This window comes from Sceloporus occidentalis, unplaced genomic scaffold (genome assembly GCF_023333645.1).
Source record: "Sceloporus occidentalis isolate IW3139 unplaced genomic scaffold, rSceOcc1.0.p SCAF_1, whole genome shotgun sequence".
In the NCBI taxonomy this organism is placed as follows: Eukaryota; Metazoa; Chordata; class Lepidosauria; order Squamata; family Phrynosomatidae; genus Sceloporus; species Sceloporus occidentalis.
The window spans coordinates 7,610,968-7,638,559 of record NW_028316981.1 but is presented as its reverse complement, the minus strand read 5'-3'; the positions used below and the strand labels follow the sequence as shown (position 1 = coordinate 7,638,559).

The following is a 27,592-nucleotide window of genomic DNA, read 5'->3' as shown; positions in this document are numbered from 1 at the left end:
AGGCCAAACAGGAAAGGAGGAGGAATAGCACTATATGTCAGAGATATTTACACCAGTGAAGAGATCCTGGACATCAATCATGGAAGCCAGGTGGAGAGCATCTGGATAAGAATCAAAGGGGAGGGAAACAACAAGGATGTTACGGTGGGAGTCTACTACAGACCCCCAAGTCAGACTGAGGAATTGGATGATGCCTTTCTAGAACAGATGATCACACAGTCAGAAAAGAGAGATGTAGTAGTGATGGGCGACTTCAACTATCCTGATATTTGCTGGAAGTCAAACTCAGCCAAATCCTCAAGGTCTAGCAAATTCCTCACTTGCCTGGAAGACAATTTCATGGTCCAAAAGGTGGAAGAGGCAACAAGGGGGTCAGCTATTTTAGATCTGATCCTAACCAACAAGGATGACTTGGTTAATGGGGTGCAAGTGGTGGGATCATTAGGTGGAAGTGACCATGTTCTCCTGGAGTTTGTAATACAGTGGAAAGGAGAAGCCAAGCAGAGTCAGACACGCATCCTAGACTTTAGGAGAGCGGATTTCAGTAAACTTAGAGAAGTATTGAGGGCGATTCCATGGTCAGAAATACTAAAAGATAAAGGAGTTCAGGACGGATGGGACTTTCTCAAAAGGGAGATACTGAAGGCACAATTTCAAACAGTTCCAGTGAGAAAGAAAAACGGGAGGTGTCTCAAGAAACCAGGATGGATGACTAAGGAACTTTCAACCGAGCTAAGTTTGAAACGGAACATGTATAAGAAATGGAAAAAGGGGGAAATCACGAAAAAGGAATTCAAAGAAATAGCAGGCATGTGTAGGGGTAAAGTCAGAAAAGCTAAAGCGCAGAATGAACTCAGGCTTGCTAGAGAGGTTAAGAACAATAAAAAGGGCTTTTTTGGATATGTCCGCAGCAAGAGGAAGAAGAAGGAAATGGTAGGGCCACTGCGTGGAGAAGATGGCAAAATGCTAACAGGAGACAGAGAAAAGGCAGAATTACTCAACACCTTCTTTGCCTCAGTCTTCTCAGAAAAGGCAAAGGGTGCTCAACCTGAGGATAATGGAGCAGAGGACAGAATAGGGGAATTTCAGCACAGAATAAGTAAAGAGATAGTAGAGGAACACCTTGTTAATCTAAATGAATTTAAGTCTCCGGGACCAGATGAACTCCATCCAAGGGTATTAAAAGAACTGGCAAAAGTAATATCGGAGCCATTGGCAATCATATTTGAAAACTCCTGGAGAACAGGAGAGATCCCAGCAGACTGGAGGAGGGCAAACGTTGTCCCCATCTTCAAAAAGCGGAAAAAAGAGGATCCCAACAATTATCGTCCAGTTAGTCTGACATCAGTTCTAGGAAAGATTCTGGAGCAGATCATTAAACAGAGAGTTTGTGAACATCTAGAAGGCAATGCCATAATCACAAAAAGTCAACATGGGTTTCAGAGAAACAAGTCATGCCAGACAAATCTAATCTCTTTCTTTGACAAAATTACCAGCTTGGTAGATGAAGGGAATGCTGTGGATATAGTATATCTTGATTTCAGTAAGGCCTTTGACAAGGTTTCCCATGACATTCTTGCAAACAAGCTTGTAAAATGTGGGCTAGACAAAGTAACTGTTAAATGGATCTGTAATTGGTTGACTGGCCGAACCCAAAGGGTGCTCAACAATGGCTCCTTTTCATCCTGGAGAGAAGTGACCAGTGGGGTCCCACAGGGCTCTGTCCTGGGCCCAGTGCTATTCAACATCTTTATCAATGACCTGGATGACAGAATTGAGAGCATACTTATCAAATTTGCAGATGATACCAAATTAGGGGGAATAGCTAATACCCCAGAGGACAGGATCAAGATTCAAAATGACCTGAATAGACTAGAAAGCTGGGCCAAAGCTAACAAAATGAAATTCAACACAGAGAAATGTAAGGTATTGCACTTAGGGCGGAAAAATAAAATGCACAGATATAGGATGGGTGACACCTGGCTGAATGAAACTACGTGTGAAAGGGATCTAGGAGTCCAAGTAGACCACAAGTTGAACATGAGTGAACAGTGTGATGCGGCAGCTAAAAAGGCCAATGCTATTTTAGGCTGCATCAATAGAAGTATAGTGTCTAGATCAAGAGAAGTAATAGTGCCACTGTATTCTGCTTTGGTCAGGCCCCACCTAGAATATTGTGTCCAGTTCTGGGCGCCACAATTCAAAAAGGACATTGAGAAACTGGAGCGTGTCCAAAGGAGGGCGACAAAAATGGTGAAGGGTCTGGAGACCATGCCCTATGAGGAACGACTTAGGGAGCTGGGGATGTTTAGCCTGGAGAAAAGAAGGTTAAGAGGTGATATGATAGCCCTGTTTAAATATTTGAAAGGATGTCATATTGAGGAGGGAGCAAGCTTGTTTTCTGCTGCTCCAGAGAACAGGACCCGGAACAATGGATGCAAGCTACAGGAAAAGAGATTCCACCTGAACATTAGGAGGAACTTCCTGACAGTAAGGGCTGTTCGGCAGTGGAATGCACTTCCTCGGAAGGTGATAGAGTCTCCTTCCTTGGAGGTCTTTAAACAGAGGCTGGATGGCCATCTGTCAGGGATGCTTTGATTTGGATTTCCTGCATGGCAGGGGGTTGGACTGGATGGCCCTAGTGGTCTCTTCCAACTCTAAGATTCTATGATTCTATGATTCTATACTATATCCCTAGGAAGATTTCTGTTCCTAGCTGCTGAAGAGGAGATTCGAAAGATTTTATCAATGTCCAAGTCCAGATATTCAGGGGTACATTCTATCATTTCTGCGAGGGCTGGTACCAAACATTCATACAAATCCTCATTCTTCTTTTCTTCTAGACCTCTGATTTTAATACATTTTCTTCTATCCTTTATTTCTCTTAGAATATTCGAGGTTCTTTCCTGTTGGCGTTCTTGGATTACTAACTAATTTCGTCATCTTTTCCACTTCTGTTGTTCTCATTTCCAGTGTTCCTACTCTTTTTTTCACATCTTTCACTTCTTCTGAAATTCCTTTTATTGCTTCTTTTACTTCCTCTAAATCTTCCTTGAAATCCTCTCTCAACTCATTTCTGGAGTCCTTTATTTCTTGTCTTATATTGATTTCAATTATTTGAATAGCTTCTAACAATTTAAAGTTGGGATCTGATGGTTTAAATTCTTGAGAAACTCTTCTTATTAAATTTTGTTTAGGATCTTGCCACTGTGGTGACTTTTTGTCTTTCTCTTTATTAGCCATCCCTCTTGTTACTATTGATGTAGACATTGATGTTATCTTTCTTATGCTTCTCGTCCTAGACTCCTTTAGTCTGCTTTCTCTCCAAACCGGCCTTTCTGTTACCGCCTTCTACTCCCTTTTCCCACCCTTTCTCTCTCTCTCTCTTGTTCGTCTCCGCTTCCAACTCCTTTCTGCTTCCCGCCGCTCCTTTTTTTTTTTAATACACTCCCTTCTGTGTCTCTTTAAACTTTGTGTCCAGCCCTTTACTTAAGAGTCTGGACTTCTCTTCATTACCCGGAGGGGTTCTGAAAGATTGAGGATCTTCTCTTGGTATTGAATTCTTCAACTTTGCCTCTCTCCCCCACAATGCAAAGGAATAAAAAGGAGCTTGGCGGAGCTTTGCTGATTCCAGCCTCAGTCTGCGAGCGCGGGTGCCTTCGTCCTTTACTGTCTCAGAGGAGAGGTCTTGATCCCTTCTGGAATCAGACTCAGTCCTCTTTCTTCAAGGACCCCAGATGGCCCATCTGAGCCCCCTTATCGAGGGGGTTAATAGCCAGTTATTTGAGCCTCGATCTTCCAAAGAGACAAGCTATTTGCCCGCAGATTGATGTCTCAAACCACCCGCTACAGTAGTTTGCGACTTACCGCTCCGCCATCTTGGCTCCACCCCTTACCCCATATTTCTAATATATTTTTCATAAGTGGGTTTCCAATTATTTTAATTTCTTTCCTAGTAAATATTCCATATTCTCATATCTACTTCCTCTGTATCTACTTCTAACCATTCTAAGTCTATCCCACCCAACATGCCATCTATCACATATCTCAATTGATTACTCATAATATCTTCTTCTTATATTGGGAAGGCCTAACCTTCCCTCTCTGTGTTTTATGCCAAAATTGTTTAATCTCGGTCTTTTCCCTCCATTACAAAATCTATTCATCAATTGTTGCCATTTATTCAATTCCGCTTCTGACACTTTTAATGGTATCATTCTAATTAAAAAATTTAATTGTGGTAATATTTTCATCTTGGATTAATGCTATTCTTCCAAACCAAGATAGTTGATTTTCTTGTATTCTACATTTTTCTCCACTTCTTTCCTTAATATTACCACATTCTTATCTTCCATTTCTTTTAAATCTTTTGTTATATTTATTCCTAAATATTTTGTACTACTTTTTAATCTTATCTCTAAGCTTTTTTGTTTTATAAATTCCGATTTCTCTTCTTTTGTATAATATCATTTCTGATTTATTCCAATTAATCTGCAACCCTCTCAATTCACCAAATATTTTTAAATGTTCTTTTATTTTTCCCAGTCTATCTAATAAATCTTTAATAGTTAATAATGTATCATCAGCAAATAAATTTTATGGGTTTTTTAAGTCCTATTCCTTCTAAACTACTATCATTCCTTATAACATTCTCTAGCATCTCTATGACCATTGCAAATAACATTGGTGATAACGGACATCCTTGTCTATTATCTATTGTCACTCTTATTTCACTTGTTAACACATCATTTACCATTTACCATTACCCTTACTGAATTATCAGAATATAATTGCTCTATTAATCCCCTTATTTTATACCCCATTCTAAATCTTTTCATAATTATTTTTAATGTTGGCCATTCCACACAATCAAAAGCTTTTAATATAGATGAGCTTTAGAGTCCCTCTCTATCAGCACCCATGGGCCAATGTAAATACCTGTCTAGTGGCTTGAAAGAGTTGTTAACTTGTATTAGGTTGCTGAGACCCTGCAGAAATAAAGCACTTTGACACCCCTTTTCACTTCCAGGGCTCTTTGCTATAGAATCCTGGGATCTGTAGTTTGGGATCTGTAGCTTCCCCCCCACCCTTGGGCAATTTTAGGCCCAGGGGAGATATTTTGTAAAACAAGAAATACTGTTCGCTTCCTGTTGTTAAATGAGGACTCTTCTGGCCATAAACTGGCCTGAGGTTCGGTTTCCACATTTAAAACTACAGATGCCTTCTGAAGCCAGGCCTCTCTCTATAGCAGGACTCTGGCGATCCTTGCAGGAGACTGACTTTATTCCATTGCCAATCCTTTCCAAGGAGCTTGCAGACCCTCATCTGCCTCCTTCTCCATCTGGAACATAGAATCATAGAGTTGGAAGAGACCGCAAGGGCCATCCAGTCCTGCCATGCAGGAAATCTAAATCAAAGCATCCCTGACAGATGGCCATCCAGCCTGTTTAAAGACCTCCAAGGAGGGAGCTCCATTGTTCCGGGTCTTAGTCTGGAGCAGCAGAAAACAAGCTTGCTCCCTCCTCAATAGGACATCCCTTCAAATGTTTAAATAAAGCTATCATATCACCTATTAGCCATTTCTTCTCCAGGTTGAATATACTAGCTCCCTAAGTCTCTCATCATAAGGCATGGTTTCCAGACCCTTCACCATTTTGGTTGCCCTCCTCTGGACACGCTTCAGCATGTCAACATCCTTTTTGAATTGTGGTGACCAGAACTGAATATAGTATTCCAGGTGAGGCCTGAACAAAGCAGAAAACAGTGGCACTATTACTTCCTTTGATCTAGACACTATACTTCAGTTGATGCTGCCCAAAACTGCATTGGCCTTTTTAGCTGCTGCATTGCACTGTTGACTCATGTTCAACTTGTGGTCTACTAGGACTCCTAGATCCCTTTCACAGATAGTCTTGTTAAACCAGGTGTCCCTATCCTATATCTATGCATCTCTCTCTCTCTCTCTCTCTCTCTCTCTCTATATATATATATATATATATATATATTACCCTAAGTGCAGTTCCTTACATTTCTCAGTGCTGAAATTCATTTTCTTAGCTTTCCAATATATTCAGGTTATTTTGAAATTTGATCCTGTCCTCTGGGGTTATTAGCTACTCCTCTAAATTTGGTGTCATCTGCAAATTTAATAAGCATGCCCTCTTTTCTTTCATCTAAGTCACTAATAAAGATGTTGAATAGCACTGGGCCCAGGACAGAACCCTGTGGGACCCCACTGGTCACTTCTCTCCAGGATGAAGAGGAGCCATTGCTGAGCACCCTTTGGGTTTGGCTGGTCAACCTATTACAAAGCCATTTGACGGTTTCATTGTCTAGCCCACATTTTACTATCTTGTTTGCAAGAATGTCATGGGGAACCTTGTCAAAGACCGTACCGAAATCAAGACCCAGCAAGTCTTTCCAGGTGGAAAGAGTGGAGTAACGGAGGGCTCCTCTCCCAGCACTCTTCCCAACCTGGAAATGCTTGGTCCCTGCATTTCCAGAATGGGATGGGTAGAGGAAAGGACCTCAAAACAAGACCAACTTGGTAGTGCCTGAGCAGGTATATTTATAGACCCAAACATATCCTGGGGCAGTTTTGGGATTAAAGAGAAGTTCACAGGAGGCAAGATTAGAACTGGAAGTCTGTAAATGGCTGGAAAATAAGTGCAAATGTCTCTGGACAATGGCCTGTCTTCACAAGAGGGAAGTATTATTATTTTCTGTTCATGTACACCTTCCAGAATACCCACACCAAAACTAAACCCAGACTCCTGTTTCCCACATTGCCCCTTTCCCTTCAAATCACACTTTGGGCTTGTCACTTTAGAGCCCTAAGATTACTATACCTATGGGCCAGTGTGTGTGTGTTCCTTGTGAGTTTGTGGTTTTGAACATCGTCAATATAGTAACAAAACACCATAAATGAACAATATCTAGGCAGAGATTTTTAATATAATAGCAAAGGGGTCAATAGAATGAAAGGATTCTTTAATACACCAACATAAAGGCTGGCTCACTACTAACTGACTCTTAATAAGCAGGTCCTTTGGTTTCCCTGCCACTCATAGGGATTCTCCTGTATGAATTACTTGGTGATGGGTGAGGGGCATCTTCCAACAAAAATACTTTCCACGCTCCAAGCATTTGAAGAGTTGCTAGCCTATGTTTCTTGATAATGAGTTAGGCTCACCTTTTGAATGAAGCTGTTTCCATACTCCAAACAATGGAACGGTTTCCCCCACATATGAGTTGCTTGATGATGAGTGTGGTTTACCTTCTTATTGAAGCTCTATCCAAACTCTAAACATATCTATGGTTTTTCCCCGTGTGTGTTACTTGATGGAGAGTGAGCCTCATCTTCCAACAGAAGCTGTTTCCACATTCTGAGCATTTGAATGTTTTCCCCAAATGTGAGTTGTCTGATGCTGAGTGAGATTTCTCTTCTGACTAAATCTCTTTTCACGCTCTAAAAATTTAAAGGGTTTCTCCCTTGTATGAGTTGTGTGATGACAAGTCAGCTTTACCTTCCTCTTGAAAGTCTTTCCACACAACAAGCATTTAAATGGTTTCTCCAGTGGGTGAGTTGCTTGAAGAAAATTAAGACCTGTCTTCTGACTGAAATTATTTTCACATGCTAAACATTTAAATTGGCTGAATCCTCGCTGCAGAAATAATCCGGTTTCACACCGCTTTAACTGCATTGCTCAAGGCTATGGAATTCTGGGAATTGTAATTTGGTGGGACATTTAGACTTCTGTCAGAGAGCTCTGGGAACAACGCAATAAATTACAATTACCATGAGTAATCACTTCTTTAACCAGTTTCAAATGCAATTGAAGACTATATTAATCAGGGAAGCATTCCCAGGCATTGTGTGATTGTTATCTGTTAGTTAATATTTGCTTTGATATGGGATATCCAATGTTTTTAATTTGTTGCTTGCTTATTTTATGTAACGTTATCTTGTATTATTACCTATTGTTTTATATAGATTTTGTTATTATACTGTAGTATGTACGCTATTGGCAGATTTCATTTTTATCAATTTTTAATTGTATGTACAGAGCTGTGTAAATTTACAGTGCTATCTAAATTTTAATAATAATAATAATAATAATAATAATAATAATAATAATACCATAGAAATGAGCCCTAACATTTAAAGCGATGTCAAACTGCATTAATTCTGCTGTGTGGATTCAGCCATCAATTCTCCCTGCGTGGATTACTTGATGGAGAGACTTGTCATCCGGGTGAAACTCTTTCCACATTCCAACTATTTAAATAGTTTCTCTCCTGTGTGAATTCTTTGATGACGAGTAAGATGTATCTTCTGACTGAAACTGTTCCCACATTCCAGGCATTTAAATGGCTTCTCTCCTGTGTGAATTCTTTGATGCCGAGTGAGATCGCTCTTCTGACTGAATTCCTTTCCACATTCCAGGCATTTAAACGGTTTCACTCCTGTATGAAATATTTGATGACGAGTGAGATCTGTTTTCTGACTGAATTCCTTTCCACATTCCAGGCATTTAAATGGCTTCTCTCCTGCGTGAATTATTTGATGATGAGTGAGAGTTTGCTTCCAACTGAAACTCTTTCCACATTCTAAGCATTTAAATGGCTTCTCTCCTGTATGAATTCTTTGATGATAAGTGAGATCTCTCTTGCGACTGTATTTCTTTCCACATTCGAGGCAGTTAAATGGCTTTTCTCCTGTATGACTTCTTTGATGATGAGTGAGATCTCCCTTCTGACTGAATTTCTTTCCACATTCCAGGCATTTAAATGGCTTCTCTCCTGTATGAATTCTTTGATGATGAGTGAGATTTGTCTTCTGACTGAATTTCTTTCCACATTCTAAGCATTTAAATGGCTTTTCTCCCGTATGAATTCTTTGATGAAGAGTGAGATTTCTCTTCCGAATGAATTCCTTTCCACATTCCAGGCATTTAAATGTCTTCTCTCCTGTATGAATTATTTGATGAAAAGTGAGACTTTGCTTCCAATTGAATGTTTTTCCACATTCTAAGCATTTAAATGGCTTTTCTCCTGTATGAATTCTTTGATGACAAGTGAGATGTGTCTTCCGACTGAATTCCTTTCCACATTCCAGGCATTTAAACGGTTTCACTCCTGTATGAATTATTTGATGACGAGTGAGATCTGTTTTCTGACTGAATTCCTTTCCACATTCCAGGCATTTAAATGGCTTCTCTCCTGCGTGAATTATTTGATGAAGAGTGAGACTTTTCTTCTCACTGAATTTCTTTCCACATTCCAAGCATTTAAATGGCTTTTCTCCTGTATGAATTCTTTGATGACGAGTGAGATCTGTCTTCTGAATGAAACACTTTCCACATTCCAGGCATTTAAATGTCTTCTCTCCTGTATGAATTATTTGATGAAGAGTGAGACTTTGCTTCCAATTGAAAGTTTTTCCACATTCTAAGCATTTAAATGGCTTCTCTCCTGTATGAATTCTCTGTTGACAAGAGAGATTTTTCTTTCTACTCAAACTTGTTCCACATTTTATTTTTTGTGTATGAATTCTTTCTACATTAATTCCCCTGTGAAGAGTAAGGCTTTCTTTACAACTGGCATTCCTCCAACTTTCAAAACAATCAGATTTACTCTGTTGCTCTCCTTTTTGTCTTATATTTTGGACAGAAATTCCATATAAATTTCCAGTCTGAGAAGCAGAAGCTTTATTCACATTCCTCTCCTGAATGCTGATTTTGCTTCCCTTTCTTTTCTTCTGTTGATATTGGATTCTTCGCAACAAAGACGTCTTTCGGTTTCTTACATGCGCTCTCTCTTGTCTATCACCACCTGGCAAAGGGAGAAACAATTTAGCCCCAGGCCAAAAGAGAAATAAAACTGGACTCAAGTACATTACTGACATCAATGTGCCCCAGTTGGAGCAGGGGATTTGACAGCAGTAGGCATCCAGTGTTTCTTCTGAGGGACCCTAGCTCGACTCAGCACCTTTCAATAGTTTTAGTAATATACAATATACTATAATAAAATGCATTATAATAAAGTGCAATATACATTTGGCAACTTTTATAGCTTATTAATTTTGTTAGTATTGATTAACATTATCATACGTTTTTCTTATTATGTTGACATTGTAAGCCTTGTGGGCATGAGTGCTTTGCTTTGTTTCACATGTAAACAGTCGTAGGAGCATTTTTGGTTACAGTTCCAGGTAGAACTGTTTGCAATAAGTTAGTGGGCTACTTGTGACCCCTGCTGGACTGCGTCTCCAAAAGTGCAACTTCTCTCAACCAAAGATAAGGCAATGATGAGGGTGACAGTCCTACAACATATGGAGGTGCACATTCAGTAATAAAAATAATCTGACTTTGTCAGTGAGAACACACAGAAAAAAAATAAAAGGAAGAGATCTGGACACCTGCTGAACAGATTAGACTTGTCGAGATCAATAGAGAATCAATGGCTTGCAATGTTGTGCCCATGAGGATGGTAGCTCAGCTCTTTGCCTTGAAACACATTCTGTAAAGACGATATATACATTTAACAATAGTTATATCAAATGAGATCCTTACCGATTTCGGAGAGCCAAGCCCTGTTATCCAATTGACTCAGCTTGCAGAAATACAACATGAGGGCAAAAAGAGGCTATAGGAATTCAAGAACACCAGCAAAGGCACTGGATCAGTCAGAAGAAAGAGGGATCATATAATTAGAGAGTTGAAAGACACCACAAGGACAATCCAGTCCAATTCCATTCTGCCATGCAAGAGATCAATCAAAGCATCCTGACAGGTGGTCATTCAGGCTCTGTTTAAAGGCCCACAAGGAAGGAAAGCCCATTACACTGCAAGGGAGTATGATCTGCTGTCGAACAGCTCTGTTCCTAATAATGTTTTAGGTCGAATCTTTTTTCCACTAGCTTCCATCCATTGTTCCAGGTCCTATTCTCTCGAGTAGTAGAAAACAAGCCTGCTCCCTCCTCAATATGACATCCCTTCAAATATTTAAACATGGTTATCATATCACCTCTTAACCTTCTCTTCTCCAGGCTAAACATACCCAGCTTATTAAGTTGTTCCTCATAGGGCATGGTTTCAAGACCCTTCACCATTTTAGTTATTATTATTATTAATTATTATTAACCTTTATTTATGAAGCGCTGTAAATTTACACAGCGCTGTACATGCAATCTTTTTAGCTAGACAGATCCCTGCCCTCGGGCTTACAATCTAAAAAGACATGACACAGAAGGAGAAGGGCGTGGTGGAGGGAAAGGGTAAGAGGTCCAGCAGTTCCTCTCTACCTCCTTTGACAAACTTTGCCCTCCTTTGGACACACTTTAGTTTCTCAATGTCCTTTTTGAATGGTGGTGCCCAGAACTGGACATAATATTCCAGGTGGGGCCTGACCAAAGCAGAATACAGTGGCACTATTACTTCCTTTGATCTAGACACTATACTTCTATTGATGTAGCCTAAAATGGCATTGGCCTTTTTAGCTGCCGCATTGCACTGTTGACTTTTCCCTGCACTGAATTTCATTTTGTTAGCTTTGGCCCAGCTTTCTAGTCTGGTCAGGACATTTTGAATTTTGATCCTGTCCTCGGGTATTAGCTACTCTTCCTAATTTGGTGTCATCTGCAATTTGATAAGTATGCCCACAATTCTGTCATCCGAGTCATTATTCATTAGATGTTAATATGTTTGTATAGGTTGGTTTTATGTGTTCATTTGTCTATGTGGATTATTATGTACATTATTATGTATGTGTATTATTATGAGTATGTGTAATATATACAATATTTTAGAATTTCAATAAAGTACGTAAAACAACAACAATAATAAATGACTGTGTGATATGATGACCCTGCCCAAGATGTGTAACTGCATAAGCTAATTAATTATATTAAAATTACCTCTGCTCAACCAACAGTATATAAACCCCACACTCTTCCATGCCAGCATTCCCTGAAGATGCTGGTGAAATGTCAGGAATAAACTTCTAGAACACAGCATCATAGCCTGAAAAACCTTTTACTGTAATCAGCTAAAGTCTAGAATGCTTGTCTGACTATGCCTGCCTTTTCCTTTCCACTGTATAACAAATTTCAGTAGAACATGATCACTCCCATCTAAGGATCCCACTACTTGCACCCCATTAACCAAGTCATCCCTCTTGGTTAGGATCAGATCTAAAATAGCTGACTCCCTTGTTGCCTCTTCTACCTTTTGGACAATGAAACTATCTTCCAGGCAAGTGAGGAATTTGCTAGACCTTAAGGTTTTGCCTGAGTTTGACTTCCAGCAAATATCCAGACAGCCATCACTACTACATCTATCCTTTCTGAGTGAGTTGCCATCTGTTCTACAAAGTCATCATCCAGTTCCTCCGTCTGACTTGGGGGTCTGTAGTAGACACCCACAATAACATCCTTGTTGTTTCCCTCCCCTTTAATTTTTATCCAAATGCTCTCCACCTGGCTTCCAGTGTTGATGTCCTGGATCTTCACTGGTGTAAATGTCCCTGACATATAAGGCTATTCCTCCTCCTTTCCTGTTTGGCCTATTTATCTTTAAAAAGGTTATATTTTTCTACATTCTCTATTTCTACATTCCAATCATGTGAGTCATTCTCACCCAGAGAGGCCACCATAGCCCAATTCTCCTCCATGACTTCTCTGTGAAGGGCCCTTTGGTCCGGATCCAGCAAGGCCCACTCTCCCGTGTTGAAAGACACAGTCAACTCCTCAAAAGTCACCTGGAAGAAGAAATAGTATATGTGAGCCAAAATTACTAACCCAGTCAGAAGATAAAACTTTGTAACTTGGGTTTCCCCAGTTTATTTCAGTTAAAAATGCCAGGCTGGGCAAGTATGATGGAAGGAAAGAAAAAGACAGAAAATGCTTCAGGCCCTTAGAGAAGATAAACCTTCCAGGCCCTCCAGAAATCCTGTTCCCTATCCAGTGGTATCACTAGCGGGTACAGATTTGTACTAGGAGACATCTTAAAGGGGGGCATGACACCCAACATCTGCCTTTTGGTAGAAATAGGCAATGGTATTTTGCATGTGTCCCTTTGAAACATTTAAGAGATGGTGTGGGGGGCGGGCAAAGCTCAGTGGGAGGGGAATGGAGAGGCCCTGGGCTTTAAAAAATAAATTTTAACTTTTAAATAATTTTTAAAACCCCACATCTTACCAAAATTTAACTTTAATCACATTAAACTATGTACATGTAAATACATTTAGGCTTTGTGAACGATATTGTAATTTAGTGGGATAATTTTAATTTTGGTAGTTTTTTATATAAGGTATTGCACTTAGGGTGGAAAAATGAAATGCACAGATATAGGCTGGGGGACACCTGAGAGTCCTTATACGTGTGAAAGGGCTCTAGGAGTCCAATTAGAATACAAGCTGAACATGAGTCAACAGTGTGATGCTGCAGCTAAAAAGGCCAATGCGATTCTAGGCTGCATCAATAGAAATATAGTGTCTAGATCAAGGGAAGTAATAGTGCCACTCTATTCTGCTTTGGTCAGGCCCCACGTGGAATATTGTGTCCAGTACTGGGCACCACAATTCAAAAAGGACATTGAGAAACTGGAGTGTGTCCAAAGGAGAGTGACTAAAATGGTGAAGGGTCTGGAAACCATGCCCTATGAAGAACAACTGAGGGAGCTGGGGATGTTTAGCCTGGAGAAGAGAAGGTTAAGAGGTGATATGATAGCCTTGTTTAAATATTTGAAGGGATGTCATATTGAGGAGGGAGCAAGCTTGTTTCCTGCTGCTCCAGAGAACAGGACCCAGAACAATGGATGCAAACTGCAGAAAAAGAGATTCCACCTCATCATTAGGAAGACCTTCCTGACAGTAAGGGCTGTTCGACAGTGGAACAAACTCCCTTGGAGTGTAGTGGAGTCTCCTTCCTTAAGAGGTCTTTAAACAGAGGCTGGATGGCTATCTGTTGGGTATGCTTTGATTGAGAGTTCCTGCATGGCAGAATGGGGTTGGACTGGATGGCCCTTGGGGTCTCTTCCAACTCTACGATTCTATGATTCTATGTCACAACTGTTACCAATAATAATAATAAATAATGGCCTGTTACAGACAGCCAAAATAAAGCTGCTTCGAGTCACAGTGGAGGTATGGCGTTTCAATGATGCATGCGTCCTAAGAGTCCAGAAGTCGCACCAAAGTCACGCTCCAGCCCTAAAGACTGGAGTGTGGCTTTGGTGTGGCTTCTGGACTCTTAGGACGCATGCATCATTGAAACGCCATACCTCCACTGTGACTCGAAGCAGCTTTATTTTGGCTGTCTGTAACAGGCCAATGAAATTTTATTTCTATACCGCTGTTCCAAAGATCACAGCGGTGTACAGCAAGATAAAAACAGATTAAAACATCACAACCCCCTTCCCCAACAATATCACAAATAGCAATAAAAACATTTACAAACAATACAATACATTCAGTAATAGATGGGAATTATGACTTATGAGTAACAGTAGTGCAAAAAACAGTACTGAGGATTCTCTATGGTGGAGTATGGGAGCAGAAACTACCAGTTACAAGTTTTACCCCTATCTGATCCCAGGTCTCAGAAGCTGTTCTCAGGGCATCAGAATTAAGAGTCGAGTCAGTAGTTCTTGGCCCTGGCAGTCTTCCATCTCCTGGAGGGACACAAAAGGCAAGAGTGAGTCTTGTCTAGATCAAGGGAAGTAATAGTGCCACTCTATTCTGCTCTGGTCAGGCCCCACCTGGAATACTGTGTCCACTTCTGGGCACTAAAATTTAAAAAGGATGTTGAGAATCTGGAGCGTGTCCAAAGGAGGGCGACTAAAATGGTGAAGGTTCTGGAGACCATGCCCTATGAGGAACGACTTAGGGAGCTGGGGATGTTTAGCCTGGAGAAGAGAAGGTTAAGAGGTGATAAGACAGCCCTATTTAAATATTTGAAGGGATGTCATATTGAGGAGGGAGGGAGCTTGCTTTCTGCTGCTCCAGAGACTAGGACCCGGAGCAATGGATGTAAGCTACAGGAAAAGAGATTCCACCTCAACATTAGGAGGAACTTCCTGACAGTAAGGCCTGTTTGACAGTGGAACAAACTCCCTTGGAGTGCAGTGGAGTCTCCCTCCTTGGAGGTCTTTAAGCAGAGGCTGGATGGCCATCTGTCGGGGATGTTTTGATTTAGATTTATTATTATTTATTTATTTAGGTATTTATATCCCGCCCTTCAGCCCTAATGGCTCTCAGGGCGGCTTACATTTATTATTATTTTTAACCAGACAGTTCCCTGCCCGCAGGCTTACAATCTAAAAGACACGACACCAAAGGAGAAGGGAATGGTGAGGGGGGAGGGGATCAGGTCCAGCATTCTTCTCTCCCTCTGAGGCCTGGACCCAGGCAGATGGACCGGAGGGAGGGCTCTGCTTCTTCCAGGCAGGCCTGGTGGAGCTCACCTGCCTCTCTCTCCCAGATGGTGGCTGAAGGGAGGGCTGGTCCTCTTCGAGATGTCCTGCATAGCAGAATGGGGTTGGACTGGATGGCCCTAGTGGTCTCTTCCTACTCTATGATTCTATGATTGTTTACCATTCCCTCAATTAATGATTTGGGTCTTTTCAAATTCAGCCCAACAGAGGCAAAGCCAGACGTTTCAGGTGTCTTTGTTGAGTAACCATGCATCACAATGGAATTAGTGTAAACAAGATAAAATCTGAATCAATAAAAATATTTTAAAAAACAATCTAAGGAAATAAGAATGGAATAACTGCCAAAATTAAAGTCTGAAACTGTGGGTGTATTGATTTGGAAGAAATCTTTAGTCACTGAAATGTTTAATAAAAAAAACCCCACAAATTTTGAATTGGCATCAGAATGAATTCAATCTCCTTTGGAGGCAATCTATTCCACTATCAAACAACACTTACATGTTCTTACCACTTTTTAGGTGTGATCTCTTTTCTTGTCATTTCAATCCATTGGTTCATGTTGTAGCCTCTGGGGAAGCAAAAATATCAACTAGCTCCCTCTTGTAAATGACATCCTTTTAGATATTTAAAGACAGCTATCATGTTGCTTCTCTGTCTTTTCTAACCTAAACATATCCAGCTCCCTTAGTCATTCCTCATAGGACTTGGTTCCCACACTTTTGATCATCTCAGCCACCATTATCTGGATCTGTTCCAGCTTGTCAATATCCTTTTTGAACTGTTGTGTCCAGACCTGGACACACACTTCCAAGTAATGTCCAAAACAGAGCATAGTGGCACTACTGCTACTTCTCTTGATCCTTGAATTCAGACCAGAAATGCATTGGCATCCAGTGTAATTTATTTAATGCTGCATGATATGTACAAATGTTTCAGGCAATTACCCACCTGCTACATTTTCCACTAGCTGTAGCTTCTGAGTTGTCTTCAAGGTCAGCCACACAGAGAGTGCATTTCAGTGACCGAATTGCAAGGTTATCAGTGATCTAATTGAGACTAATGTGTGAACTACTGTGGCCAGGTTGTCCATTTGCAGGGAATCTGCTGTTGAGAATTCTTTGGTTTGGAACTTTATACACAGGCTGGACCTCAGCTTTTAATATGTTACCTGAAGCCCTCTCACTACTTCCAATCGAGCCAATTTAATTCCCCCATTGAATACAATTGTGGGTGCCCTCCTAGGACCCCAGTATTTTGAGTAACAGTTAGCATCTCACTATATTCAGGCTCAGAGGGAAATTGCTGCAACACATCTATTATATGTATATTGAGGAGAGAGGACCAAAGTGAAGAATGCCCTCCTTCATGCTTACCCAATGAGATGGCATTTCCTGAACCCTTCTGTAGGATCTGCAAGGACTGCGCTCTCTGTCCGGAGTCTAAGAACGCCTTTTCTGTCTCCAGGATTTCAGTGGCCTTTTCTCCCAACAGGTCCTGGGGAAAAAACAGCATTAAGGATTAGAAAGGGAAGGATGAGAAATCAAATAGAACTACAGGGGAGGAGGATCTGCCTTTTAATGTTGATTTCCAGAAAACATTGGTCACTGCACTAGAAGGGATTTATTTCAAAATGATATTTCTAAAGTCCCAGCCTGAAAGGCTCTCACCTGCTGCTTTTGCTGCTGCCTCTGCTCCTCTGCCTGGCTCAGGAGGAAGCCTTCGGCCAGGGCCACCGCCTGGGAACTGGTCTCTGCCCCACATTCCTTGACCCAGCTGGCCATCTCTGGGGGAAGGACGGCCAGGAACTGCTCCAGGAGCACCAGGTCCAGCATCTGACTCTTGGTGTGCCTTTCTGGCTTCAGCCACTGATGGCAAAGACTGGAGAGTCGGCTGCAAATCCCTCGGGGCCCCTCAGCCTCTTCATAGCGAAACTGCCTGAAGGACTGGCATTGACCCTCTGGACAGAGCGGCTTCTCCTCTTGATTCATGGCTCCTCTTTCCCTGAACTCTCCTCTACTCTGAACCTGAACAGAACAGGGAGGCTGTCTTGATTCAGGGCCACCTGAGTCCTCCTTTTCCAGATTTTGAATGGTGCTCCTAGGCAGAACCTGAATGAGGTTGAAGTATTTCTTATGTCTTCTTCCTTAGGCAAAAGACTGACCAAACTGGTACCAAATATCAAAACCTACAAAGAACCAAGATGTTCTGTGAAGCAGCCATTATGTACATTCTTTGAAGGGAATGACATGCTTTAAAATAAAATCTAAGCCGGAAACTTGCTCTTTTTTTTTTTTTTTTTTTTTGGGTACAGAAGAGAACAGCCATGATGCAAAGAGCAAAACAGAAATTGTACCTGTTGGGTTTGGGCAGGGGGGACCCTTCCCTACTTGGCCTCAAACTCACATTTTTTCATTCTTCCTTGTCATTAAACAGAGAATCTGTGAACATCTAGAAGGGAATGCCATGATCACAAAACGTCATCATAGGTTTCTGAAAAGCAAGTCATGCCAGACTAATCTGATCTCTCTCTCTTTTTAAATATATAAAACTACCAGTTGGTAGAGGAAGGAAATTCTGCGGTCATGAAGAAGAAATTGTAATGGTTTGACATCACATTTTATTTAGGGAAATATGTTCTATTCTTTTTATTTTCTTCTGAATATTTCCTTTTCTTGGACTCTATCAAAACTGTAAAAATTTATATAAAGAATAATTTAAAGAATATTGGCTGGATAATAACTGAAAAAGAAATAAGTAACAAGAAATGAAAGGAGAGAAAAGGATTTAAATTTCTTTATTGAGTGGAATTAATATACTATATTTCAAATATTGAATGAAAATAACACAGATATTTATATGTCCAAACATAGAAAACTAGTTATTTAAGTGAGATGAGGTCTGTAAGAAACAGGAACAGAGGAAAATTTGAGACTGTGCTGTTAAAATATATTAGGTTATTAGAAGATAAGCATCTAGGGGGAAACAACAGGAGGATGGGAAAGAGGGGAAACGAAGAGAATTGTAAAGAAGAATTGTGAAGCTTTGTTTTTATATACTTGTGTTATATATTCTTGAATGTACAATGTAAATGCTGATAATAAATATTATTTTAATAATAATAATAATAATAAACTACCAGTTGGTAGATGAAGGGAATTCTGTGGCTATAGCATATCTTGATTTCAGTAAGGCTTTTAACAAAGTCCCCCATGATATTCTTCCAAAAAACCTTGCAAAATGTGGGCTATACAATGCTACAGTTAGATGGATTCATAATTGGGTGACCACCCAAACCCAAAGGATTCTCTGCAATGCCTCCTCTTCATCCTGGAGAGAAGTGACCAGTGGGGTCCCACAGGGTTCTGTCCTGGGCCCAGTGCTATTCAACATTATTGTCAATGACTTGTATGAAAGAATAGAAGGCATGCTTATCAAATTTGCAGATGACACTAAAATAGGGGGAGTAGCTAATACCCCAAAGGAGAGAATCAAAATTCAAAATGGGCCAAAACTAACAAAATATAAATCTGGGCCAAAACTAACAAAATGAATTTCAACAGAGAGAAATGTCAGGTACTGCACTTAAAGTGGAAAAATTAAATGCAGAGATATAGGATAGGGGACACACCTGGCTTGACAACAGTACATGTGAAAAAGATCTAGGAATCCTAGTAGGCCACAAGTTGAACATGAGTCAGCAGTGTGATGCATGCAGCAGCTAAAAAAAGTCAATGTGATTCTAGACTGCATCAACACAAGTATAGTGCCTAGGTAGAGTCAACTAACAGTACTATTCTATTCTGCTTTGATCAGGCCTAACTTGAAATACTGTGTCCAGTTCTGGGCAAACAATTCAAAAGGGATATGGACAAGCTGGAGTGTGTCCAGAGGACGGTGATCAAAATGGTGAAGGGTTTAGAAACCATGCCTTATGAGGAGTGTCTTATGGAACTGGGTATGTTTAGCCTGGAGAAGAGTAGGTTAAAAGGTGATATGATATCCCCATTTTAATACTTGAAAGGATATCGTACAGAGGATGGAGAGAGTTTTTTCTACTTCTCCAGAGAATAGGACATGGAGCAACAGATTCAATCTACAGGAAAAAAGATTCCACATCAAGATTATGAGGATCTTCCTGACACCCGCACAAAGTGGTGGAGACTCCTTCTTTGGAGGTCTTTGGGGTTGTTCTCACTAGGTGAAACCCCGCGTTCTGAATCGAATCCAAGGAGTGGCGTTCCTATTAGGATCCGATTTAAACCTAGAACGGTTCTAGAGCAACCCGCAATCGTCTCCACTACAAATCGAATTGTAGAGCGGAATAAAATTTTGATTCGAGTTTTCCTCATTTAACGCGTGTTAAAAAAACACTAGGGTCTGACCTACGTTTTTCCATTGATTCGATTTAGGAACCGGAGCATTTAAATAGGAACGACAGCCTTTGAAATTGCGTTAGATGAATGGGAGGAGCGGAGTGCGATGGGGCTGTCCTTGGGGGAGTTGCCCTTTCTGTCCCCATCCGTCTGGCTGTCGCCATTTTTGCTTCCCTCACCCCTTTGTCCGCTGTGGTCTTTCAATAAGAGATAAGGATTATTTTTATTTTTTATTTTAATGGTTTACAGGCGCTTAATCTCTTCAGCGCTTTAAGCGCCTGAAGTCCCGGCTGCTCAAGCTCCTGCATCTGCCAAAGGAGTACAAGGCTTCCCCCGGTGGATTGCAACCTCCCCTCTGTATGGGGAGAGCCCATTTCTAACGGAGGAGAGGCAGGAAGGGAAGGCTCCTCTCAAAGAGGCATTCCCTGCCCGCTTGGGCACTGATCTCGCCCAGGCAGGGAAGGGAAGCCTCCTCGCGAGGAGGCATCTGATCTCACCCAGGCAGGGAAGGGAAAGCTCCTCGCGAGGAGGCATCTGATCTCACCCAGGCAGGGAAGGGAAGGCTCCTCGCGAGGAGGCATCTGATCTCACCCAGGCAGGGAAGGGAAAGCTCCTCGCGAGGAGGCATCTGATCTCACCCAGGCAGGGAAGGGAAAGCTCCTCGCAAGGAGGCATCTGATCTCACCCAGGCAGGGAAGGGAAAGCTCCTCGCGAGGAGGCATCTGATCTCGCCCAGGCAAGGAAGGGCTCTGATCAATGGGGTGGGGGGGGATAGAGCCTTTCTCCCTCCATTTCTCAAATGGAATCTGCCTTCTCCTCCAACCCTGGAAAGAGAATCTTTGGGAAGAGTGCTCCCTCCCTGCTTTTCCAGCAGCCTCCTTCATTGATCTCTGTGCTCTCTGAAGGGATTCTCCCTGGCTGTCTTGGGAGACATCAAGAGGGGATGCTGTCCTGCAAAACCTATCCCCATAGTTTCTCTGGAAACAGCTTGGGTTCCCCAAATTCGCTTTGCCAGAAGCCTCTCCCATTGATCTCTGGGCTCTCTGAAGGGATTCTCCCTGGCTGTCTTGGGAGACAGGATGCTGCCCTCCAAAACCTATCCCATAGTTCCTCTGGAAAGAGCTTCGCTTTTTGCCAGAAGCCTCTCCCATTGATCTCTGTGCTCTCTGAAGGGATTCTCCCTGGCTGTCAATGAAATGGAAACAATGCCAAAAGATAAATCGCTTCCAAATATTCCGGATTAACGTTACGTCATTCTGACGTACTATTGATTGACAGCTCCAAATAAGGTATGGAGGAGAAGAATCGCTTTATTTAAACACCGATTTCATGCCAAGTAGGAACGCTTGCAGGTAAAAACTTCGATTTAAATAACCAGATGGGAACGATGAACAAAGCGATTCGGATAGCGGGATAAGAACAGTGTTATTTTGAATCGATTTTATTAAAAACGTTGTATTTTAAATCGTTTCAAATCTTAAGTGGGAACAACCCCTTTAAGCAGAAGCTGGATCATTATGTCAAGGATGCTGATTGTGAGTTCCTGCATGGCAGGGGTTGGACTGGATGGCCCTTGTGGTCTCTTCCAACTCTACAGTTCTAGGATTCTTTGATCTGCCCTTAACAGCTTCCTCTCTCTTTGCCTTCTTCTCTTCCTGTCTCCCACCTCCCCATTTCAGCTAGTCTATTAAATTATATTTCTGCATATGGGAACCTCTGGAGTACTTACTGAGCAAGGCACACCCTTTCAGCCTCAGGAAGGCAATGGCAAACCTCCTCTGGACACATCTTGCCAAGAAAACCCTGTGATAGATTTGTCTTAGGGACTGTGTAAACCGGCCATTAAAGCCGGCCTGGGGGTAGAGTCTGGGTGTGGCATCCTTACTTTTAATTAAAAAAACACACACTATTTTTACATTTCTACATTTTAATATCTTGGACTGTTTTTAAATTGTATTGTTTTAAATTGTATTGCTGAAAGGGAAGGGCTGACCGAACTCGGGTGGAATCTCCTTACGGCTGGAAGAAAAACCTGGAACTTGTGAAAACATTTACTTTTCTATAGGATATAATAATAGATGCAGCATGGTGTAGTAGCTTGAGCATTGTAAGGCTCTGACTTTGGAGTCCAGGGTTCGAATCGAATCAGAGGGTCATTACAGTCAGCCCTCCGTATCTGAGCATTCTTTGTCTGCAGGTTCCAGCATCCACGGCTTGAAAATATCCAAAAAATATATAAATTCCAAAAACCAATCCTTGATTTTGCCGTTTTATATAAGGGCTGACATTTTACTACACTGTTGTATATAATAGGAATGGAGCATCCATGGATTTTGGTATCCACGGGGGGGGGGGGGGGGGTTATTGGAACCAAGCCCCAGCAGATGCCAAGGGCCCACTGTATTTGACTTAGGGTAGGGCAACCCTAAAGGTCACCATGGGCCAAAACAGACTGCAGAAATAATCTAGGTTGAGACCACTTTAATTGCCCTGGCTCAATGCTAGGAAATTCTGGGAACTGTAGTTTTGTGAGACATTGAATCTTCCCTGTTAGAGAGCTCTGGTCCCACAACAAATTAAAGTTCTCAAAATTCCCTAGCATTGAGCCAGGGCAGTTAAAGTGGTTCCAAGATGGATTATTTCTGCAGTCTCTTTTGCCCCTTAGAGACAGACCCTATTGTAGGGTTTTCTTGGCAGGTTTCTGCAGAAGGAAGTTGACATTCCCATTCTCTGAGGCTGAAAGAGTGTGACTTGCCTAAGGCCACTCAGTGAGTTTCCATGGCAGAGTGGGATTTGAATTCTGGTCTGCCAGTGTCCTAGCCCAGAGATCTATCAATTATTAATGTATTATTAGAAGCAAAGCAAAGCTTGCCTTGCAGCTGCCTTAGCACCCAAGCTGCATGAAGAAAAGCTGCCCTGGTTCCCTTACTTTTGAGTAGGAAATAGGGCCCCAAATTTCTACTAACTGCCACTGTCTATTGATCTGAGACTCTCCAGGATTTAGTGATACAGTGAGAAGTGACTGATTGAAGGATTTTGCAGTCTTTTTGTTCTTCTTGTTGTGTGCCTTCAAGTTGTTTTCGACTTAGAATAACCCTAAGGTGAGCTTATCATGGTGTTTCTTGGCACGTTTTGTCTAGAGGAGGGTTGCCATTGCCTTCCTCTGAGGTTGAGAGTGTGTGACTTTCCCATCAGGTTTCATGGTTGAGCTGGGAACTGAACCCTGGTCTCCATCATCATAATCTAACACTTAAACCATTATGTTACCTCTGATATTTTAGAGACTTCTCTTCTAGTCTTCCCCCAGAAGTTTGCTGCTCCAGAGAGTAGCACCTGGAGCAATGGATTCAAACTGCAGAAAAGGGATTCCCGTTCGATATTAGGAAGAACTTCCTGACAGTAAGAACTATTCAACAGTGGAACGTGGAGTTGTTAGCGTGGTTGCACAGTGTACGTAGGATCACACTGAAGCTTGGCAGCAGGATGGCCACCTGAGAAGCGATGAGAAGCTGTCTGCATGCAAGAGAAATTCCTCTCTACCTCCAGAAGCTGATAAAGGAGACTTGAGGCAGATGTCTCATAATGAGGCTCTTTATAATCTTGTTGTTCTATGTACAAGTTTGTCTTCTCCAACAAAACTATTCGCACAACACCATCAACCCACACTGTGCAATGAGGCTCCACCCTTATATACACTTGTGCCATGTGGCCACTTAGTCCAGCCTCTTCCTGGTGTGTCAGCTTAAACCCAGTCCCCCAGGCAGGGTGACTCAGTGCTTTTGCAGCACTTTTGCAGCACTTTCCAGCTCATGATGACATCAGTGTGACAGCACATCCTGTGACTCAGCACAGCCCAAATGCTTAGTCCTATAGTTACCTTGTCACCTACATCTGGGCATTTCCCCTCTGGATCATATTCCAACAGGAGTCTTCTTTGGAGGTTTTTAAATAGAGGCTGGATGGCCATCTGTCACAGGGAGTGCTTTGATTGTGTATTCCTGCATGGCAGAAGAGGGTTGGACTGGATGGCCCTTGAGGTCCCTTCCTAGGATTCTAGGATTGCAATAGATAGATAGATAGATAGATAGGAACCAGCCATCAGGATATGGCATCAGCCTCTTTAAGGCTGGTCATACCAATGCAGTATTGCCTTCTTAGTCCTCTCTTATTTACTAAAAACTTCCTGCTGATCATTTGATCAACTTGGGTTCCTCCTGGGAAAAATGTGGCATACAAATTAAATAAAGAAATATAAATAAATGAATAAACTTGACTGTGAAGTCAAAGGCTTTTATGGCCAGCATCCATAGTTTTTTTGTGGGTTTTATCGCACTATGTGGCCATGGTCTAGAAGAGTTTATTCCTGATGTTTCGCCAGAATCTGTGGCTGGCATCTTCAGAAAATTCTCTGAAGATGCCAGCCACAGATGCCGGCAAAATGTCAGGAATAAAGTCTTCTAGATCATTAAACTTAACTATTCCAAAATACAGGAAAGCATTCATCCTGGCCAAATTCAGTGTGTTCCATTACAGTATTGGAGGGAAGATATTTTTAAAAGGTGCCATACTGTGAACACTGATGTTCTTGTCAGACAGATAAAGTGGCAACTGTGGGGCATGTTTTATTATATTGTTCTTTTGATCCTGCCCTTTGGTGCAATTTTATTAATCCCCATTTTATAAAGTATACCAGGGAGGTTTGAGGTGTTTTACACTGATTACCTATATTGGTTCAGATTACGGCCAAAGTAGCCAGTTATTGTGAGGCAGCAACAGCTTTAGGATGCTGTCTTAATATTAAAGGTGTTGCCACTTTTTGCTGGTTTTAAATCATTGTAATACAAATATTTTACATTTAATCCTGCTTTTAACTTGATATTTCCTCTTTAACTTTAATGCCTTGTATTGTATTTTATCTACCTTATTTTACTCCATTTTTACTGGTCATTAACCAAAATAAATATATCTATGTATATGTAAGGAGCCAGTGTGGCATACTGGTTTGAGCACTGGACTATGATTTTGGAGACCAAGGTTCGATTTCTAGCTCAGCCATGAAAGCCACTGGGTGACCCTGGGCAAGTCACACACTCTCAGCCTCAGGGGAAGGCAATGGCAAACCTCTAAACAAATCTTGCCATGAAAACCCCATGTTAGGTTCGCCTCTTGTTGCTGCCGTGAACTTTCAAGTCCTTTCTGACCTATGGCAACCCCATCATGGGGTTTTCTGGGCAAGATTTGTTCAGAGGTTTGCCATTGCCTTCCCCTGAGGCTGAGAGCATGTGACTTGCCCAAAGTAGGCTTGCCATAGTCCACTTCTTAAAAACCCTGCCACCTTATTTGCATATTGTAAAAATACTCTAATTTTGCAAACTACTCTAATTTACAGTCTATTTATGCCAATTCAGCACATTAATAGTTCTATTTTTTTCCTTCCACCATGTTGCATCTCCATAGGATTCTAAAAGTTAGAACTCATCTGACAGAAACAGTACAGACCAATGTTTAAACTGCTAGCCTTGAAATAGAAAGATCCAGATCCCTAAAGGCAAACCTATCATAGTTTTCTTGACGAGTTTCTTCAGAGGGGTGATTGCAATCCCCATCCTCTAAGGCTAGTCCCTAGCAAACCCAATGGATTTTACTTCCGAGTAGACCAATGTAGGCTTGTGGTAATTAGGGTTGCCATAATTGTCCACTTTTACCAGGGACAAAAAGTGGAACAAATTCAAGACCAAACTGTAGGACAACTGCAGGACAAAACTCAGCCCAAAATGTAGGACATTGAAGAAAAATGGTGGACCTTAAATGTCCTACATTTTGAGCTGAGTTTTGTCCTGCAGTTGCCCTACAGTTTGGTCTTGAATTTGTCCTACATTTTGTCCCTGGTAAAAGTGGACAATTATGGCAGCCCTAGGTGCATTTACTCATTTGCTCATTCTGGAGGGAAGCACACAGAGTGAAGAATTTGGCCACCAGATTCTGAAGCATTTCCCCCAATTCTTGTCTCTAGCCCCCTTTCAAGATCCCCCCTCACATCTTTGGTTCATGCATGCATGCCTGCCACCAACCCCACTCCTCATCCTGGCTGCTATATTCCTCTTCAAAAAATCCAAACCACCATCTCATAAATCAAATAAATCAAATGCATCTGAGGAAGTAGACTGAAGTCTAGGAAAGCTCATGTTACCAATTTCTTTCTCTCAGTGAGTCTCAAAGGTGCTGCAAGATCTCTCTACAGACTAATTCCACAGACTAACATGACTATATCTTTGAATCCTATCCCATGAAGCTAGCTATACTGGAGACAACACAATATATTGAATTACATATACTGTGCAGAGAAGTGCATATTTCATACTTATACCTTTTTCTTCTTCTCTTTCTTCCCTCTCTCCAATACAACTGTTTTGGTTCTCAGTTCAGGTGGCATGGAGGGGTATTTCTTGCTGCCCTCTCCTCCTTCTGACCATGTGGCTGGCTACTGGGAGATTCTCAGAGTCCAGGAAGTATAACATCCATTTGCAACACAAAAAAGACACCTCCTTTGCAACCCAATAAGTCACCATCCTTTGTGAGGCCAGCAATGTTTAAAGTGCTGGAGTTGGAACAGAAAGAACTATCCCTGCCAAGAATAGCCAAAGTGTTAACAGGGCTATGATCACCTTGCTTTTGTTTCCACTGTTGCTCTTATGTCCCTCCAGAGAAAGGTTAATGCAAAGGCTGCAGACTGACAAAATGGGGCATCAAACAAAGCAGGAATCCAGGATTTGTGGTTTCAAACATGTCCCAATCTGGGGAATTTCTGGTATTCCAGGTTAATCCTAGTTTTAGGTGACCTGGTGGGTTTCATGGCTGAGTGGGGAATGGAAACCTGAACTCCAAAGTCCATAGAATCAGAGTCGGAAGAGACTCCAAGGGTCTGGTTTCAGCCACTGATGGCAAAGAGTGTGGAGTTAGCTGCAAACCTCTCTGGTTTCCAAAGCCTCCCTGTAGCTAAACTGCCTGAAATGCTGGCGGAATACTTTGGAACTTCTTCCCAATAATTTTCCTTTGGGATTTGCTTGAACAGTGGAAGGGTCCTTTGCTAATCTGACGAAAGCTGAGTTTTGGTTTTCCATCACTGATCTGTTTTCCCCGGGCAGCTTCCAACATGTTCTTTATCAGACACTAAGTCTACAAATAAAACAAGATGTCCTGTGATGTGAATGATCTATCTTGATGATTCTCTTGACATAAAAGTTTTACAATCGAATTCAAAGTGCAAAGCAGTTCATTTCTCTTTAGCAAAGACAATTGCCATGGCTCCAAGAGAAACTAAAGACAGGTAGTGCATTAGTAGTGGGTGGGCTTTATTTCCTTCTGGGCCACAAGCCAAGACCATCATGCATTACAGCATTTTTCCAATGCTCTGACCCTAACAACTCACTGCCTTTCCCCTCCCTGCCTTTTACATTTTCTTCCCTCTTTATAACACCTCTTAAACTATGTCTCTGTAACACAATGTCTAATTAACAATTTGTAAGCTGCACTGATAGCCTTTTGGCTGAAGAATGGGGTATAAATAAATATTGTTATATTATTGTTATTGTTATTGTTGTTATTATTAGTAGTAGTAGTAGTAGTAGTACAATGGGTGTTGCTTTTTAATCTTTTTGAGATGCCTACAGGAACAAAACAGAAACCTGGAAAGCACATATTCAGTTGAAGAATGAAATGAGACCAAGTCCCATGTGCTATATGATGGTCAAAACCTTTCATTTCTTAAAAAGCCAAATGCATTTT

At 41.5% G+C, this 27,592-nt stretch overlaps 1 pseudogene across 1 annotated transcript in view; it reads right to left on the bottom strand.

Annotated features, from left to right (window-relative positions):
• Positions 1 to 25,413, bottom strand: part of LOC149320569 (uncharacterized) — a 45,260-nt pseudogene extending 19,847 nt beyond the window's left edge. The window contains exons 1-8 of the transcript XR_016278096.1: positions 25,362 to 25,413; positions 17,102 to 17,577; positions 16,808 to 16,928; positions 14,581 to 14,672; positions 12,613 to 12,759; positions 11,174 to 11,200; positions 8,241 to 9,217; positions 7,193 to 7,268 (exon numbers count right to left, since the gene is read on the bottom strand). The product of XR_016278096.1 is annotated as an uncharacterized LOC149320569 (transcript). The remainder of the gene's footprint in view (positions 1 to 7,192; positions 7,269 to 8,240; positions 9,218 to 11,173; positions 11,201 to 12,612; positions 12,760 to 14,580; positions 14,673 to 16,807; positions 16,929 to 17,101; positions 17,578 to 25,361) is intronic.
• Positions 25,414 to 27,592: the final 2,179 nt, after the last annotated feature.